The sequence below is a fragment of the Bos grunniens genome, chromosome X (genome assembly GCF_055505025.1).
Source record: "Bos grunniens cultivar Pamir isolate PY7600 chromosome X, Bosgru_T2T1.0, whole genome shotgun sequence".
NCBI lineage: Eukaryota > Metazoa > Chordata > Mammalia > Artiodactyla > Bovidae > Bos > Bos grunniens.
In genome coordinates, this window is record NC_141194.1 from 5,420,193 (window position 1) to 5,435,094 (window position 14,902).

Sequence of the window (14,902 nt, forward strand, 5' to 3'; positions counted from 1 at the left end):
TTACTGCTAATATAAGATTCTGGATCACACTGGCATTGAAAATTCTTTTCCATACAAAGGAATATAATCGCAGAAAACAAAATCACCAGTTGACTGCCAGAGATTTCTTTTTTTTTCTTCCTTGAGGTCATTGTACCCTCGTTGAACTCTGTTTTAACTGTGAGCAGATGGCACCTAGATTTTGCTGGGAGCTCTGACCTTGAACGTGGATGGCAAGTTGCTGGCTTTTGTTTCTCTGTGGTTGGAGAATGACACTGAAGACCCCAAGTAGCTGGGGAATCCTGTGTCTGCCTGGGGCTTACAGGCAAGGCAACTGACGAGCTGACCTCTGGTTCTTTTTTCTGTCGTGTGAGTCTAGAATTTCTATACAAACATCACATGAGCTGGAGAGCCCAGTAAAATTGCTAAAGAAATGCAGGCTTTCTGTCACCTCCTACTACTGTTGACTTTGGGTCTGTTCCAGGACCAGCCGTTTAACCCTTGTGATGACCTGAGGCCCTCATCAGTCCAGTGAGGGAGGCTGGGCAGAGATTACGCATGCTTCTGAGCTACCAATGAGAATAATTCATGGTGGACGATGCTCAGGTGGAAGGTGTGGTGTGAAAGAGGCTGGTTCAAGCAGCAATTCGTCACAGCCCTTTAATGGTGTCATCGTTTCAGCAGAAGCTACGGTGAATAACGTTCTGTCTTCACTAGGGGATCCTTTTTTTTTCTTTTTAAGTGGCACTGGATCCTTTTATCTGTAAGAACTGGATTGAGATATAACTGGCAGAAAATATACTGCATGTGAAAGTGAAAGTCGGTCAGTTGTGTCCGACTCTTTGCGACCCCATGGACTGTACAGTCCGTGGGATTCTCCAGGCCAGAATACTGGAGTGGGCAGCCTTTCCCTTCTGCAGGGGATCTTCCCAACCCAGGGATCGAACCCAGGTCTCCCGCGTTGCAGGCAGATTCTTTACCACCTGAGCCACCAGGGAAGCCCTAAACTGTACATGTTAAGAGTATATAACATGAACCGTTTTGACACACGATACACCCTTCGAACCTTCACCTCAGTCAAAGCAATGAAGATCCCTGTAACTTTCAAAGATTTGTTTAAGGCCCTTATACAGTAACTCATCTCTCCTGCTCCTCCCTCCACAGACTACTGATATATCATAGTTTGTATTTTGATCCCTCACTATATAATAGTTTGTATTTCCTGGGGTTTTACATAAGATCGTGCAGTGTGTAATCTTTTGTCTAGTTTCTCCCCTTCAGCATGATTTTTTTTTGAGATGCATCCATTTCACTGTGTGTATGAACAGTTCATTCCTTTTTTATTACTCTTCATTACTCTTTATACTGTTTATTAATCTGTTACTGTTTGTTACTATTTATTGCTATTAGTTAATGTTTATTACTGTTTGTTACTATTTGTTACTATTTACTACTGTTTCTTTATTACTATTGATCAATGTTTGTTACTGTTTATTACTGTTAATTGCTATTTGTTACTATTTATTACCATCTATTACTATTGTAAATTCCTGTTTATTACTGTGTAGTATTCTGTTGTATGGATATAAGACTGTATGTTTTATCTGTTCACTTGTCGTTGGACCTCACTAGGGGCTTCCAGAGGGCTTCCCAGGCAGCTCAGCTGGTAAAGAATCCACCTGCAATGCAGGAGACGCATTCCTGGCTTGGGAAGATCCCCTGGAGAAGGGAAAGGCTACGCACTCCAGTGTTCTTGGGCTTCCCTGTTGGCTCAGATGGTAAAGGATGACACATGGTGTGACAGTCTCTAGGCCCATCCATGGTGCTGTAGATGGCATTAGTTCTTTCTTTTTGATGGCTGAGTCATATCCCAATGAATCAACACCCCTGGTGGCTCAGATAGTAAAGAATCTGCCTTCAGTGCAGGAGACATGGGTTCGATCCCTGGGTTGGGAAGATCCCCTGGAGAAGGGAATGGCTACCCACTCCAGTATTCTGCCCTGGAGAATCCCATGGACAGAGGAGCCTGGCGGGCTACAGTCTGTGGGGTCGCAAAGAGTCAGAGACGACCTAGTGACTAGACAACAATAAAGACCACTATCTCATACGATATCCAAAAATTAACTCAAAGTGACTTAAAGACTTACATGTGAAACCTGAAGCTATGACACTCCTCGTAGAAGACATAGGCAGTATGCTCTTTGACATGAATCTCAGCGGTACTTTTTTGGATCTGTCTCTTCAGGCAAGGGAAACAAAAGCGAAAATAAACAGAAGAGACGAGGTCAGGCTAAAACACTTTTTTAGTGCTTGCTTTAGGAGCACGTATGCAACACTGGAGTGATACAGAGAAGATTAGCATGGCCCCCCGGCAAGACGATATGCAAATTTGTGAAGCATTCCATATTTTAAAACATTTTTTAAAAATTAAATGTTTTGTACAGTTAAGCAAACCATCAACAAAACAAAAAGGCAGCCTACTGAATGGGAGAAGATATTTGCAAGCGTTACGCTCGAAAGGCTTAAGATGTGTGTGTGTGTGTGTGTGTGTGGAGAGAGAGAGACAAGGGAGCGGAGGAAACTCATACAACTCAATATTAAAAAAAATAAAATAGTCCTATGAAAAAATGGGCTGAAGGTATGAATACCACATGCCAGTGGTCTGTAGGCACATGTAAATGGGCTGGACATTACTAATTATCAGGAAAATGGAAGTCAAAATCCCAATGAAGTATCCCCTCACACCACTCAGAATGGCTATCAAAAAAAAATAAGTGTTGGTGAGGATGTGGAGAAAAGAGAACCCTCCAGCCCTGTTGGTAGAAATGTTAATTGGCACGGCCGCTGTGGAAAGCAGTTTGGAAGTTCCTCAGAAAGATTAAGAGAAGTACTGTATGATCTTGATTTTCACTCATGGGTTTTTATCTACAGAAAGTGAAAGCACTAATTTCAGAAATTACATGTATCCCAGTGTTCTTAGCAGTGCTAGTTAACAGTAGCCTGGACATGGAGGCCACCTAAGTGTCCCATCAACAGATGAATGGGTGCAGAAGATGTCGTAGATATATTCAATGGAGTATTACTTGGCCATAAAAAGAATGAAATGTTCACAGCGTGGGTGGACTTGGAAGGTGTTCTACTTAGCAAGATAAAGGAGAGAAAAATTACTAGTGTGTTTTTTTTCACTTACACGTGGAATGTAAAAGATAGAACAAGTGGACAAGCACAAGAAAAAGGAACAGACTCACAGATACAGAAAGCAATCTAATAGTTGCCAGAAGCAAAGGGCTGGCAGGATGGGGGAACTAGGTGAAGGGGAGTGAGAGGCACAGAGTGCCAGTTATAAAATAAATAAGGGAGAGAATGTGTAGTGGAGGGAATATAGTCAACAATATGATAATAACCCCAGTCCATCAGTATCCCTTATTTCAAATAAAGACAATGTCATTTCAGGTGCTTCCTTGGTGGCTCAGATGCTAAAGAATCTGCCTGCAATGCAGGAGACCCGGGTTCCATGCCTGGGTCGGGAAGATTCTTCTGGAGAAGGGAATGGCAACCCACTCCAGTTTTCTTGCCTGGAAAATTCCATGGTGGGCTACCATCCCATAGTGGGTCACAAAGAGTCGGACACGACTGAGCAACACACACACACACACACAATTTCAGGGGCTTCTGGAACACGGTGCAAGTCCTGGATCAGTTTTGTGATAAGCTCAGAATCTGGAACTTTTCCTAAAGAACTACTAATAGACCTTCTTAGGCTTACATGCGTAATGACATGCAGGGGGAAAAATAGTTCATGAATGAAACTGGCCAAGAGCAACAACAAATGTAAAAATAAATTTCCTCATCCAAAGGCCCCCTTTTTATCATGTATTGCTCTGTTCCATACACACATAAGGTTTGCTGCTTTTATGGGTTCACCAAGCAGAGTGATTCATTTCACTTTCCTCTGAGGGTTTTTTCCCCAAAAGAATGAAAAAAAGGGGGCCAGCACAGAATGAATTCGGACCATGAATGAAGATTAGGGGGTTCTTTGCAATGGATGTATGTACTATAGACATAGACTTACAGAGTTTCATTGATGCAGATAACATATATACATGCATAAACTATACATTAGCATTCACACTTTTTCAGATAAAAAGGATACTTTTTATGCACAAGTGTGAAAATACAAAATCGTTTACGAATGCATTGCCTATTTCCGTATTATGAATTTCATTCTACGTATAGATGTCTAGATGAGTTGATAGATGGATGGTGGATGGGTGGATGAAGGACTAGTGAAGAGGGGACACAGAGCCATTCATGCAGCATTGAAAGTCTTTGGCCACTGGGTGTCATGGTTTTCCCCATAATGGTTGACCCACCACAAGTATTGGAGGGGTTCCTGTGTTCCTCGTGCAGGAGTTGGCAGTGTACATGGCAAGTTTTATTAAACCACACCACCTTCCTTTTTCAGATTGCTGTGCCGTCTTTAAAAACACATTGTCAGTGTTATTTTTCTGCCTGAAACTGGCTGATGAGGATTGAATCTACAAAAATTATTTTTTAATGTCTGAATATTTAAATGTCTCGAAATTGCATAATTGTGTTGGTCATATTTAGGTTTTATTGTATCAAAGTCAAATCTGAAGAATTTGTGCCGTACATTTATGCACGTGCTTGGATATGTTTGTAATAACTCTTTGCTCTACGAAATTGCTATAGTACAAAGACTAAGCAATTATTAGATATTGTTGTTGAGTCTCTAAGTCATGTCCGACTCTTTTCGACCCCATGGACTGCAGCACACCAGGCTTCCCTGTCCATCACCATCTCCTGGAGTTTGCTCAAACTCATGTCCATCAAGTCAGTGATGCCACGCAACCATCGCATCCTTTGTCATCCCCTTCTCCTGCCGTCTTCAGTCTTTCCCAGCATCACGGACCGGAAAAGACCGTCTTTTCGGCTCTTTGCATCAGGTGGTCAGAGTATCGGAGCTTTGGCTTCACCATCAGTTCTGCTGATAATTATTAGACGTGCTGATCACATTTGAGCGTCTGCTTGCTGTTACCAGCGTGGCGTGGCCGGACGCATGTGTGTTGGCTGACATATGACAAGAGTGAGTGCACCATTAATTCGAACCAGACAGCCGTATTTCTCCCCTGTGGAAGTGATTCACCCTGCCAGGTCCGATGGCAGTGAGTGGTGGTGACAATTAGAAGCAGTTGTGCTCGTTGCGTCACAGAAATGCTACTGTGCTTCTTTTAGAAAAAAACACTGTCAGGGTGGAACGTGCCAGATGGGAAGACTTGGCCACGTGCTCCGAGGACACCGTGGAGAGTGTTCTTGTGTTTTTTGACTTCTTGTACTTTTCTCACTCTGAAGACTAGTTATCGCCAGAACTGCTAAGGTGAATCTTATGAAGACAGACGCCTAGTTTAAAAGCCCTAGTACGATGGGATATGTGTGCTGAAATTGTTGGAAAGGTGCAAGGAGCTCGCGGGTCTGTTTTATTTTTCTTCTTTCTGTTTAACTCTCAAAAATGTGCAAGTTGTGTGTCAGTGGCACAGCACTGAGTCTTGGAAGAATCTTTGAATGACAGTGTTTGCATATTCTGATTGTTGTGTGTATGTATATATATATATATATTTTTTTTTAATGGCCTTTTGTGAGTTGGGTTAACATCTTTAGTTTCCACACAGAGAGTCTGATGATGGCGTCGTGATTCTCACTTAAAGTTACTGGGAGAGATACAACAGTTAACAGTTTGCAAAACGGATGGGTTCATGGAAGGTCTGCTTTTGTTTGAATGAAAGGGTCTTTTTTTTTCCCCCCATTCAAATGGGGAAGAACACAGCCAATGTCCAGTTCTTTCAAATCCACATTGAAAATGGTTTATGGATGGTGCCAGAGGAGGAATAAAAAAATCAGCAAGAAAACAGGGAGGTGCTGTTCTCGGTTTCAGCTGTCAATAGGAAAAAAAAAATTAATGAGATAAAAACGAAGAAAAATTCAATAGGAAAGAAAAAATTTAACGAGATGAAAATGAAGAAAAATTCAAAAGCTCTCATTAAACATCTTCAGGCACTTACTACTTGAATGAACCTGAAGTTCCCCTTCAACAAAACCCATGCCCTCAGGGAACTGTCAAACCATCCAGAAGTCAGATACTAAACAAATATTCACAGAGATACCTCTTTAAAAACATGAGAAGTTCTATTGGTAGCCCTGTGTTGTTTTGGGTGTGCAGAGAAGGTTTCCCTGATGAACTGACGTGTTGGTTCATCAGGCTGGTGGGGAACAAAGTTTGTGAATTATTTGAGCTTAGCAAGGGCATTCTGTTGAATCCTGAACTGGAATCATGGACTGAAGCTGAAGCTCCAATCCTTTGGCCACCTGATTCAAAGAACCAACCCATGGGAAAAGAAACCCTAATGCTGGGAAAGACTGAAGGCAGGAGGACAAGGGGACAACAGGATGAGATGGTTGGATGGCATCACCGACTCCATGGAAGTGAGTTTGAGCAAACTTTGGGAGTTGGTGATGGACAGGGAAGCCTGGCATGCTGCGGTCCTTGGGGTTGCGAAGAGTCGGACACGACTGAGTGACTGAACTGAACTGCACAGAGCTGTCTAATGGAGGAAAGCTCGTACTAAGTAGAGACTGAACACATCTGGAAACTTTGTAGGTCTGGATCTGTAGCTGAGTCTTGGGAGGAGGTTGGCAAGGGGGTTCCTCAAGGGCACACCTGAGGTCTGTGGTTGGATCGGTGGATGTTGGAAGGATCCCAGCCTCAGGAAGAAGGTGAGGAATCTTACCTGGTGGGCAGCTACGGTCAGCACGGTCCTGCTCACGCTGCACATGAGTTCTGTCTGGGGTGGGTGAACTTGCCATGTCCTTGAAACCTTGGTGGAGATGAATATCGAGAGACGTTTGGTCACTGCTCTGAATCTCCAAAGAGAAACACGAGTTAGGGACGAGTAATGATGAATTTTGCTTGTCAGCTTTCCTGGCCCACGGTGTCTGGGAATGCTGTTCCCACAAATACCTGCTGTCATCTCAGTCAGTTGCTTAGGACCTACCTACAGGTGAAGGACAAAAAAAAAAAAATAACATCAGTAAAGGAATTATCCTCCAATTAAAAAAAAATGACATCCCAGTGGAGCTCAGTTTTCACAGGCTGGCAGTGAGTTGACGTCAACACTTCACTGTGGGTTGACATCACTCATGGCTTCTTGCTTGTGGACTCACACCTTGAATGAGGCCAAAACTTGAATGTGGAGTCTTTGCTCACCAGGATGCCGGTTGAAGAGGCAGGGTTGATGCCAGAGGCCACAGTTGCACAGCTTGGCTCTGGTGCGTGATTTATCACAGCAGATCTTTTTCTTTGGTATTTTTTTTTTTTTCAAACATCTATTTAGGCAAAATGAAAAGCACAAAACCATTATATACAACCTGGCCGTGAGCATGGGCACTTAGAATCAGTGAAAGCCCTTATGAATCATTTGAACTGGTGAGGTAAGCGTGGGCACTTGAACTTAGTGAAAAGCCTTGTGAATTATTTGAGCTAAGCATAGGCATCCCGTTGAATCCTGATTTGGAATCACCCTCTGTCTAATGGAGGAAAAGTCGTACCGAGTATAGACTGTGAACAGGTCTGCAGATGTTGTAGAGGGTGTTCAGTCACGGATAGATGAGTCACTGACTGCCATGTGATGGTGGCATGTTCACCTCTCATGTTAGGTCTCAGCTGTGGTTACCTACAAAGGGTGGGTGCTGGTGATGGGGTCTAGGTCAACACTCATTGATGGCGAAATCACTGCTGTTACTCACCAAATCTGCTGGCCGTGAACTCACACACCCCAATTTGTGTGCACTCTGTGGCCTCAGTTGTGTCTGACTCTTTGCAACCCCATGGACTGCAGCCCGCCAGGCTCCTCTGTCCATGGGATTCTCTAGGCAAGAATACCGGAGTGGGTTGCCATTGCGTTCTCCAGGGGATCTTCCCGACCCAGGGATAGAACTCACATCTCCTGGGTGTCCTCCGTTCTACGCAGATTCTTTACCCCTGAGCCACCATCGAGGACTGCACCCCAATTTATTTGGCCTTTTAAGTGATTTGTCACATAAAATCTGTTTTCAAAATATATAATTTTAACATAAAATCTCGTGTGTCTGCTAAAAACTTCTCTCCATAGGCTCAACTTCTCCAGGCAAAAATACTGGGGCGGGTAGTGGGTCGCTATTCCCTTCTCCAGGAGATCTTCCCAACCCAGGGATGGAACCTGGGTCTCCTGCACTGCAGGTGGATTATTCGTTACCGTCTGAGATGCCAGGGAAGCCCATTGCAAGCACAAATGTCAATCATTTTCTCCTTTCAAAACTCTGCCCATTCCAACACTGTAGGGCCGTCTAGAGTGAGACAGGGTCGTCCCACTGGGTCCTTCAGGTGCGTTTGGAGAGTCTAGCTGAGAAATAAGCTAAGTAGCCCTTTTCTCTAGACTTGTATCCAGCAGATGGGTCAGACCCTGATATCTTCTGTGTCCTCTTGGGGTCTGACTTCCCAAGGGCAATTGTCACGTGTCGGAAAGCACACCATGGTGGAGTCTGTGCTAAGGGTGTATGTCCCCTGTAGCAGGGCAAAGGCAGCGATCAGCCCGGAAATGACTGCAGCGACTCGCTGATTCATGAGTTCCTTTACAGCAGTGTCTCACAGCGGATGGACATAAAAGCTCAGTATCATGTAGTATGGAGGTGCAAAGCCCTTTGGATCACCTCAAGATCAAATTGAATTTGATTGTGTGTCAGCAGTGAGGGTCATCTGGGTCATTGATTGTTATCACATGAATTTATAAAATTGTGAGCTTGACACTATCAGTCTACGTGATCAGCAGATGTTTTAGAGCTGAATACACTGCACTTCAGTTCACTTCAGTTCAGTTCAGTTGCTCAGTCGTGTCTGACTCTTTGCGGCCCCATGGACTGCAGCACGCCAGGCCTCCCTGTCTTTCACCAACTCCCAGAGTTTACTCAAACTCACGTCCACTGAGTCGGTGATGCCATCCAACCATCTCATTCTCTGTCGTCCCCTTCTGCTTCTGCCCTCAATCTTTCCCAGCATCAGGGTCTTTTCAAATGAGTCAGTTCTTCACATCAGGTGGGCAAAGTATTGGAGCTTCAGCTTCAGCATCAGTCCTTTCAATGAATATTCAGAACTGATCTCCTTTAGGATGGACTGGGTTGGATCTCCTTGCAGTCCAAGGGACTCTCAAGAGTCTTCTCCAACACTACAGTTGCAAAGCATCCATTCTTAGCACTCGGCTTTCTTTATGGTCCAACTCTCGCATCCATACATGACTACAGGAAAAACCATAGCTTTGACTAGACGGACCTTTGTTGGCAAAGAGTGAGACAGAGACATACAGAAGGAAAGGGTTTTCCCATTCTTAGACCTAAATATTCTTGACTCAAACAAGCAGGACTTTCATGGGAGATGTTAAAAAGTGGATATTTCCACATGACATACTCTCCATTATATCAGGATAGAATGACATCCAGTTATAAACGTATGCCATTTGGGGACTTCCCTGGTGGCCCAGTGGTTAAGACCGTGCATTTCCACTCTAGGGGGCCCAAGTTCAATGCTCCTCGGGGACCCAAGATCCTGCTGGCCACTTAGTTGCTCAGTGGTGTCTGACTCACGGCAACCCTGTGGACTGTAGCCCATCAGTCTCCTCGGGTCATAGAATTTTCCAGGCAAGAATACTGGAATGACTTGCCATTCCCTTCTCCAGGGGATCCTCCTGACCCAGGGATCAATCCCAGGTCTCCTGCATTGCAGGCAGGTTCTTTTCCATCTGAGCCACTAGGGAAGTTCTAGTGCAGGCTACTTGGCATGGCCAAAAAAGAAAAAAAAAAAGGAGGGGGGGACCAGGGGAATTTATTTCCATAAAGCTAAACAAAAAGGAATGTTTTAATAAATTAAAAACAGAATCTTTATCCTGCTGTGGTATTGTCCTGTGGAAATTGTAAGAGAGCAAAGTGAACCTTTTTGATCATAAAATGTAGTTCTCAGTGCTCACGCTCTGTGTAGACTGAAACAAGTCTCCAAAGAGTTAAGCCTGGTGTTTAAAGTCAGTCTGCAGTGAAATGCACAGATGGAATGCCATGCCTAATGCGTGTAAGGCACAGGCAGGCTGGCACAGGGACTCAGGGCTGCACAGAGGTCATCAGTAACGTCACCTACAAGGCCTGTCTGTCCATCACCACGCCGCCAGGAAGAATAAGACATGTTCCACCGTGAGAGCGTTTCATGACTCGGGGGGGTCCCCATCTGGGGAAAGTGACTCTAGCTAACGGTAGGAAAACAGGTCAGTAGACTCTGCTGGAAGTAAAACCCTGAGGTAGATGGTTAAAGAGCAGAGTTTCTGTGGGTCTCACAAATAGGGGAGGACTGAGCAGTCTCACCAAACAGAGCACAGGACAAGTGTAGGGTGAGAGCGCGGGACTGGTGTTGGGGACAGGGGGCTGGGGAACCTCTGGGAGGCCTGGGGATGCCGGGGAGGGCGTATTGGTGGGTTACAGGGACCGCTGGGGGCTTACAGATGAAGAAGCAGGTTAAATGGCACCGCTGGAGAACTGGGGTTTGCACACTGCTTTCCTGTGGTCATGTATGGATGTGACAGTTAGACTGTGAAGAAAGCTGAGTGCCAAAGAATTGATGCTTTTGAACTGTGGTGTCGGAGAAGACTCTTGAGAGTCCCTTGGACTGCAATGAGATCCAACCAGTCCATTCTGAAGGATATCAGCCCTGGGATTTCTTTGGAAGGACTGATGCTAAAGCTGAAACTCCAGTACTTTGGCCACCTCATGCGAAGAGTTGACTCATTGGAAAAGACTCTGATGCTGGGAGGTATTGGGGGCAGGAGGAGAAGGGGATGACAGAGGATGAGATGGCTGGATGGCATCACCGACTCGATGGACATGAGTTTGGGTAAACTCTGGGAGTTGGTGATGGACAGGGAGGCCTGGTGTGCTGCGATTCATGGGGTCTCAAAGACTCGGACACAACTGAGCAACTGAACTGAACTGATCTGACAAAGACTTACAGTAACTTTGTTCGGTCACTCAGTCATGTCCGACTCTTTGCAACCCCATGGACTGCAGCACGCCAGGCTTCCCTGCCCATCACCAACTCCTGGAGCTTACTCAAGCTCATGTCCATCAAGTTGATGATGCCATCCAACCATCTCATCCACTTTCACCCCCTTCTCCTGCCCTCAGTCTTTCCCAGCATCTGGGTCTTTTCCAGTGAGTCAGCTCTTCAAATCAGGTGGCCAAAGGATTGGAGCTTCAGCTTCAGCATCAGGTCTTCCAATGAATATTGAGGGTTGATTTCCTTTAGGATAGACTGGTTGGATCTCCTTGCAGTCCAAGGGACTCTCAAGAGTTTTCTCCAACACCGCGGTTCAAAAGCATCAATTCTTCGGTGCTCAGCTTTCTTTATGGTCCAGCTCTCACATCCATATATGACTGCTGGAAAAACCGTAGCTGACTTGATCGCACATAACTTGAGGGGGGATAATCAAGGCTCACCCCCCAGAGCAGACACACAAGCCCTGAGATTGATCATCACACACCGTATATATTTGTAACAGAGCTGTCCAGTGGAATTTCGCATGCTGACCCAGAGTTCCTGGACCTGTGCTGTCCAATATGGTGACCACTGGCCACATGTGACTTTGACCCCTGACGTGCCCAAGATGACCGAGAAGCTGTATTTTTTATTTTTATTTTTCTCTGTGCTGGGTCTTCCTTGCTGTGCATGCTTTATTTTGTTGTGGTGTGAAGTGAATGACTCTTTGTGACCCCATAGACTATACAGTGCAGGGAATTCTCCAGGCCAGAATACTGGAGTGGGTAGCCTTTCCCTTCTCCAGGGGATCTTCCCAACCCAGGGATCGAACCCAGGTCTCCCGCATTGCAGGCGGATTCTTTACCAGCTGAGCCACAAAGGAAGCCCGAGAAGGCTGTTGTGGGTAGCCTATCCCTTCTCCAGGGGATCTTCCCAACCCAGGGATTGAACTAGGGTCTACTGCACTGCAGACAGATTCTTGGTAAAGAATCTGAGTGGCTGAGCCACCAGGGAAGCCCTTTGTTGTGGTGAGTGGGGGCTAATCTTTGGTGTTGGTATGCAGGCTTCTCATTGCAGTGGCTCATCGTAATTGCAGAGCATAGGCTTTAGGGCGAGTGGGCTTCAGTACTTCCAGTACACAGACTTAGTTGGTCCGTGGCATTTGAGATCTTCCTGGACCAGGGATCAAACCCCTATTTCCCCTGTTGGCAAGCGGATACATAACCATTGGACCACCAGCAAAGTCCCTCATTTAGTTTTAATGTCACTTAAATATAAATGTAATAGCCAGATAGCTACTGGGCAATAGTATAAGATGGTAGAGTGAAAAAGAAAGCTTGTACAACATATTGAATGATACAAGACACATTTTGACCGTTTGGGGTTAAGGAGAAGGCAATGGCAGCCCACTCCAGTACTCTTGCCTGGAAAATCCCATGGACGGGGGAGGAACCTGGTAGGCTGCAGTCCATGGGGTCGCTAAGAGTCAGACAGGACTAAGCAACTTCACTTTCACTTTCCGCTTTCATGCATTGGAGAAGGCAATGGCAACCCACTCCAGTGTCCTTGCCTGAAGAATCCCAGGGACGGTGGAGCCAGGTGGGCTGCTGTCTATGGGGTCCCACAGAGTCGGACACGACTGAAGTGACTTAGCAGCAGCAGCAGCAGCAGCAGGTTAAGGAATTTCTCCCATTTCTGTTTCTGATACTCTTCTCAAGGTCACTATCAGTAGGTTCGTGCCTTATTATGATGCTTGCTGCTGTTCAGAGCATCACCAAGGACACCCTGGAGGGTATAATGAAACAGCGGTCTAGGGCCTGATCTAATTTGGTGACTCACGCTTTCTCTTCTTCTCTCTGTTACAGTGACTTGACCAATTTTAATTGAACATTTTCGCGTGGGGCTTATCAAATGACCTCAACCTTTTAAAATGTGTTGCTTGGTGGCAGCTCCTTTCTGGGAGTGGATTTCTTCCGCTGGCTGAGAGAAACAGCTCCCCCACCTCCAGAAAGTCATTTCACGCTCAGAGATTTCCTGATGTTGTGGTTGTCGGTGTTGGGCAAAACAGTCAAGGCGGGTGAAACAGGCATAACAGACATGGAGGAAGGTCACCCCCGTGAGCAGAGAACAGTGACGAGAGACCCGGCCAGAGCAACAGTGGGTGGGAAGGTTTGGATGGGAAAGGAAAACCCAGCCCAACCTAGGGATTGCAGACCGAGAAATGAGGAGTGGTAGGTTACTAGTCATCGCTGGGATGGCTCAGCGGTCTGTCTGCCAATACAGGAGGTGCATGTTGGATCCCTGTTTGGGGAAGATCCCCTGGAGGAGGACAGGGCAACCCACTCCAGTAGTCTTGCCTGGGAAATCCCCATGGACAGAGGAGCCTGGTGGGCTATAGTCCACGGGGTCGAAAAGAGCTGGACATGCCTGAGGGACTGAACAAGAGCAGCAGTGTCTTAAGATGAGACCTCCTCTTCCTGTGAACATGACACGGAGGAAGAGACACGTTTGACCCTAGTCCCACTCAGCGTCAACTTTCAGGCACGTCCGTGGGGCCTGTGGTCTACGGAGAGCAGAGCTGGAGAAAATAGTGATCTAAGTTAGAAGAAATGAGCTCAGTGCTGTGCTGGAAGAAGTGATTCCTACGTTCACCAGGGCTACCAAGAATAGTGGAGGGCAGACAAGGGCCGGTGAAAGATGGTAAGGCCAAAAGACCCAGAGGTTGAAAACCCAGCCCTCGGCTTGTGGAGGAGAATCCAGACCTATGCGGTCTGAGATATTCATGGTTTAGATTAGCATTTGATATGGACTTCCCTGGTGGCACTAACTGGAAAGAACCCGTCTGCCACTGCAGGAGACGCAAGAGAGTTGGGTTCCATCCCTGGGTCGGGAAGATCCCCTGGAGAAGGAAATGGCAACCCACTCCAGTATCCTTGCCTGGAGAATCCCATGAACAGAGGAGCCTGGCAGGCTACAGTCCATAGGGTCTCAGGGAGTCCGACACGGCTGAGCACGCATGCACAGCATTTGATAGGAAAACCGGTCATTTGTTTCTGCGTACTGCATTTGCAAGTGAAAAAACAAATTGAGATCTCATAGATGCTGTAACAATGAGAATTTCTACAGAAATGACCTTGATCTGTCAATACAGAATTTTATATCTTAGGAATATGTAGTAGTAGCGTTAGTCACTCAATTGTGTCCGACTCTCTGCGACCTCACGGAATGTAGCCCGCCAGGCTCCTCTGTCCATGGGATTCTCCAGGCAAGAATCCTGGAGAAGGTTGCCATTTCCTTTTCCAGAGGATCTTCCCAACCCAGGGATCAAACCTGGGTCTCTCCTGTGTTGCAGGCAGATGCCTTACCATTTCAGCTACAGGGAAGACCTTAGGAAGAGAAGCATTCAAGAAAAAGCAAACAAGAGCCCGCCTCACGTCTAATCCCATTTCACGCGTCTGAGTATCACAGATAGGGCCTGAACTCCGACCTTGGGGTTTCTATTTGTGACATGTGTCTCAGATTCGGAGACGCCCACTGAGGGAACCTGTTATGACTTTTAAAAAAAATCAATTTATTTATTTTAATTGAAGGCTAATTCCATTATGATAGTGTAGTGGTCTTCTGCTGCTTGTGTAACGGCACATGGAGAATCAAAGGACCCCTCCTCCAGACACTGTGTAGTTTCCGTGCTGTGGTTTCTCAGAACAAGGGCAGTTTTTCTTCGGAAGAGGTTTTCGGACGTTGACTGCTGTGGATGAGACCGAGAGCCCCTTCGGCCTTGGCCTGCTTGGTGGGGAGAAT

General features: G+C 46.0%; 1 protein-coding gene and 1 non-coding gene across 17 annotated transcripts in view; both read left to right on the forward strand.

The window, feature by feature from the left end:
- LOC147339722 (uncharacterized) overlaps positions 1-14,902 on the forward strand; it is a 496,256-nt gene that overhangs the window by 163,929 nt on the left and 317,425 nt on the right. For 2 of the 16 annotated variants that reach the window (XR_015159001.1, XR_015158998.1), the window contains one exon: positions 464-1,587. The exons of the other annotated variants lie outside the window; for them this stretch is intronic. The gene's annotated coding sequence lies outside the window, so the exon portion shown is untranslated. Of the gene's footprint in view, positions 1-463; positions 1,588-14,902 lie in introns of those variants that run through there. 16 annotated transcript variants of the gene reach the window in all.
- On the forward strand, positions 2,286-2,390 carry LOC147339724 (U6 spliceosomal RNA). The gene has a single exon (XR_015159964.1). It is a non-coding gene; the product is annotated as a U6 spliceosomal RNA (small nuclear RNA).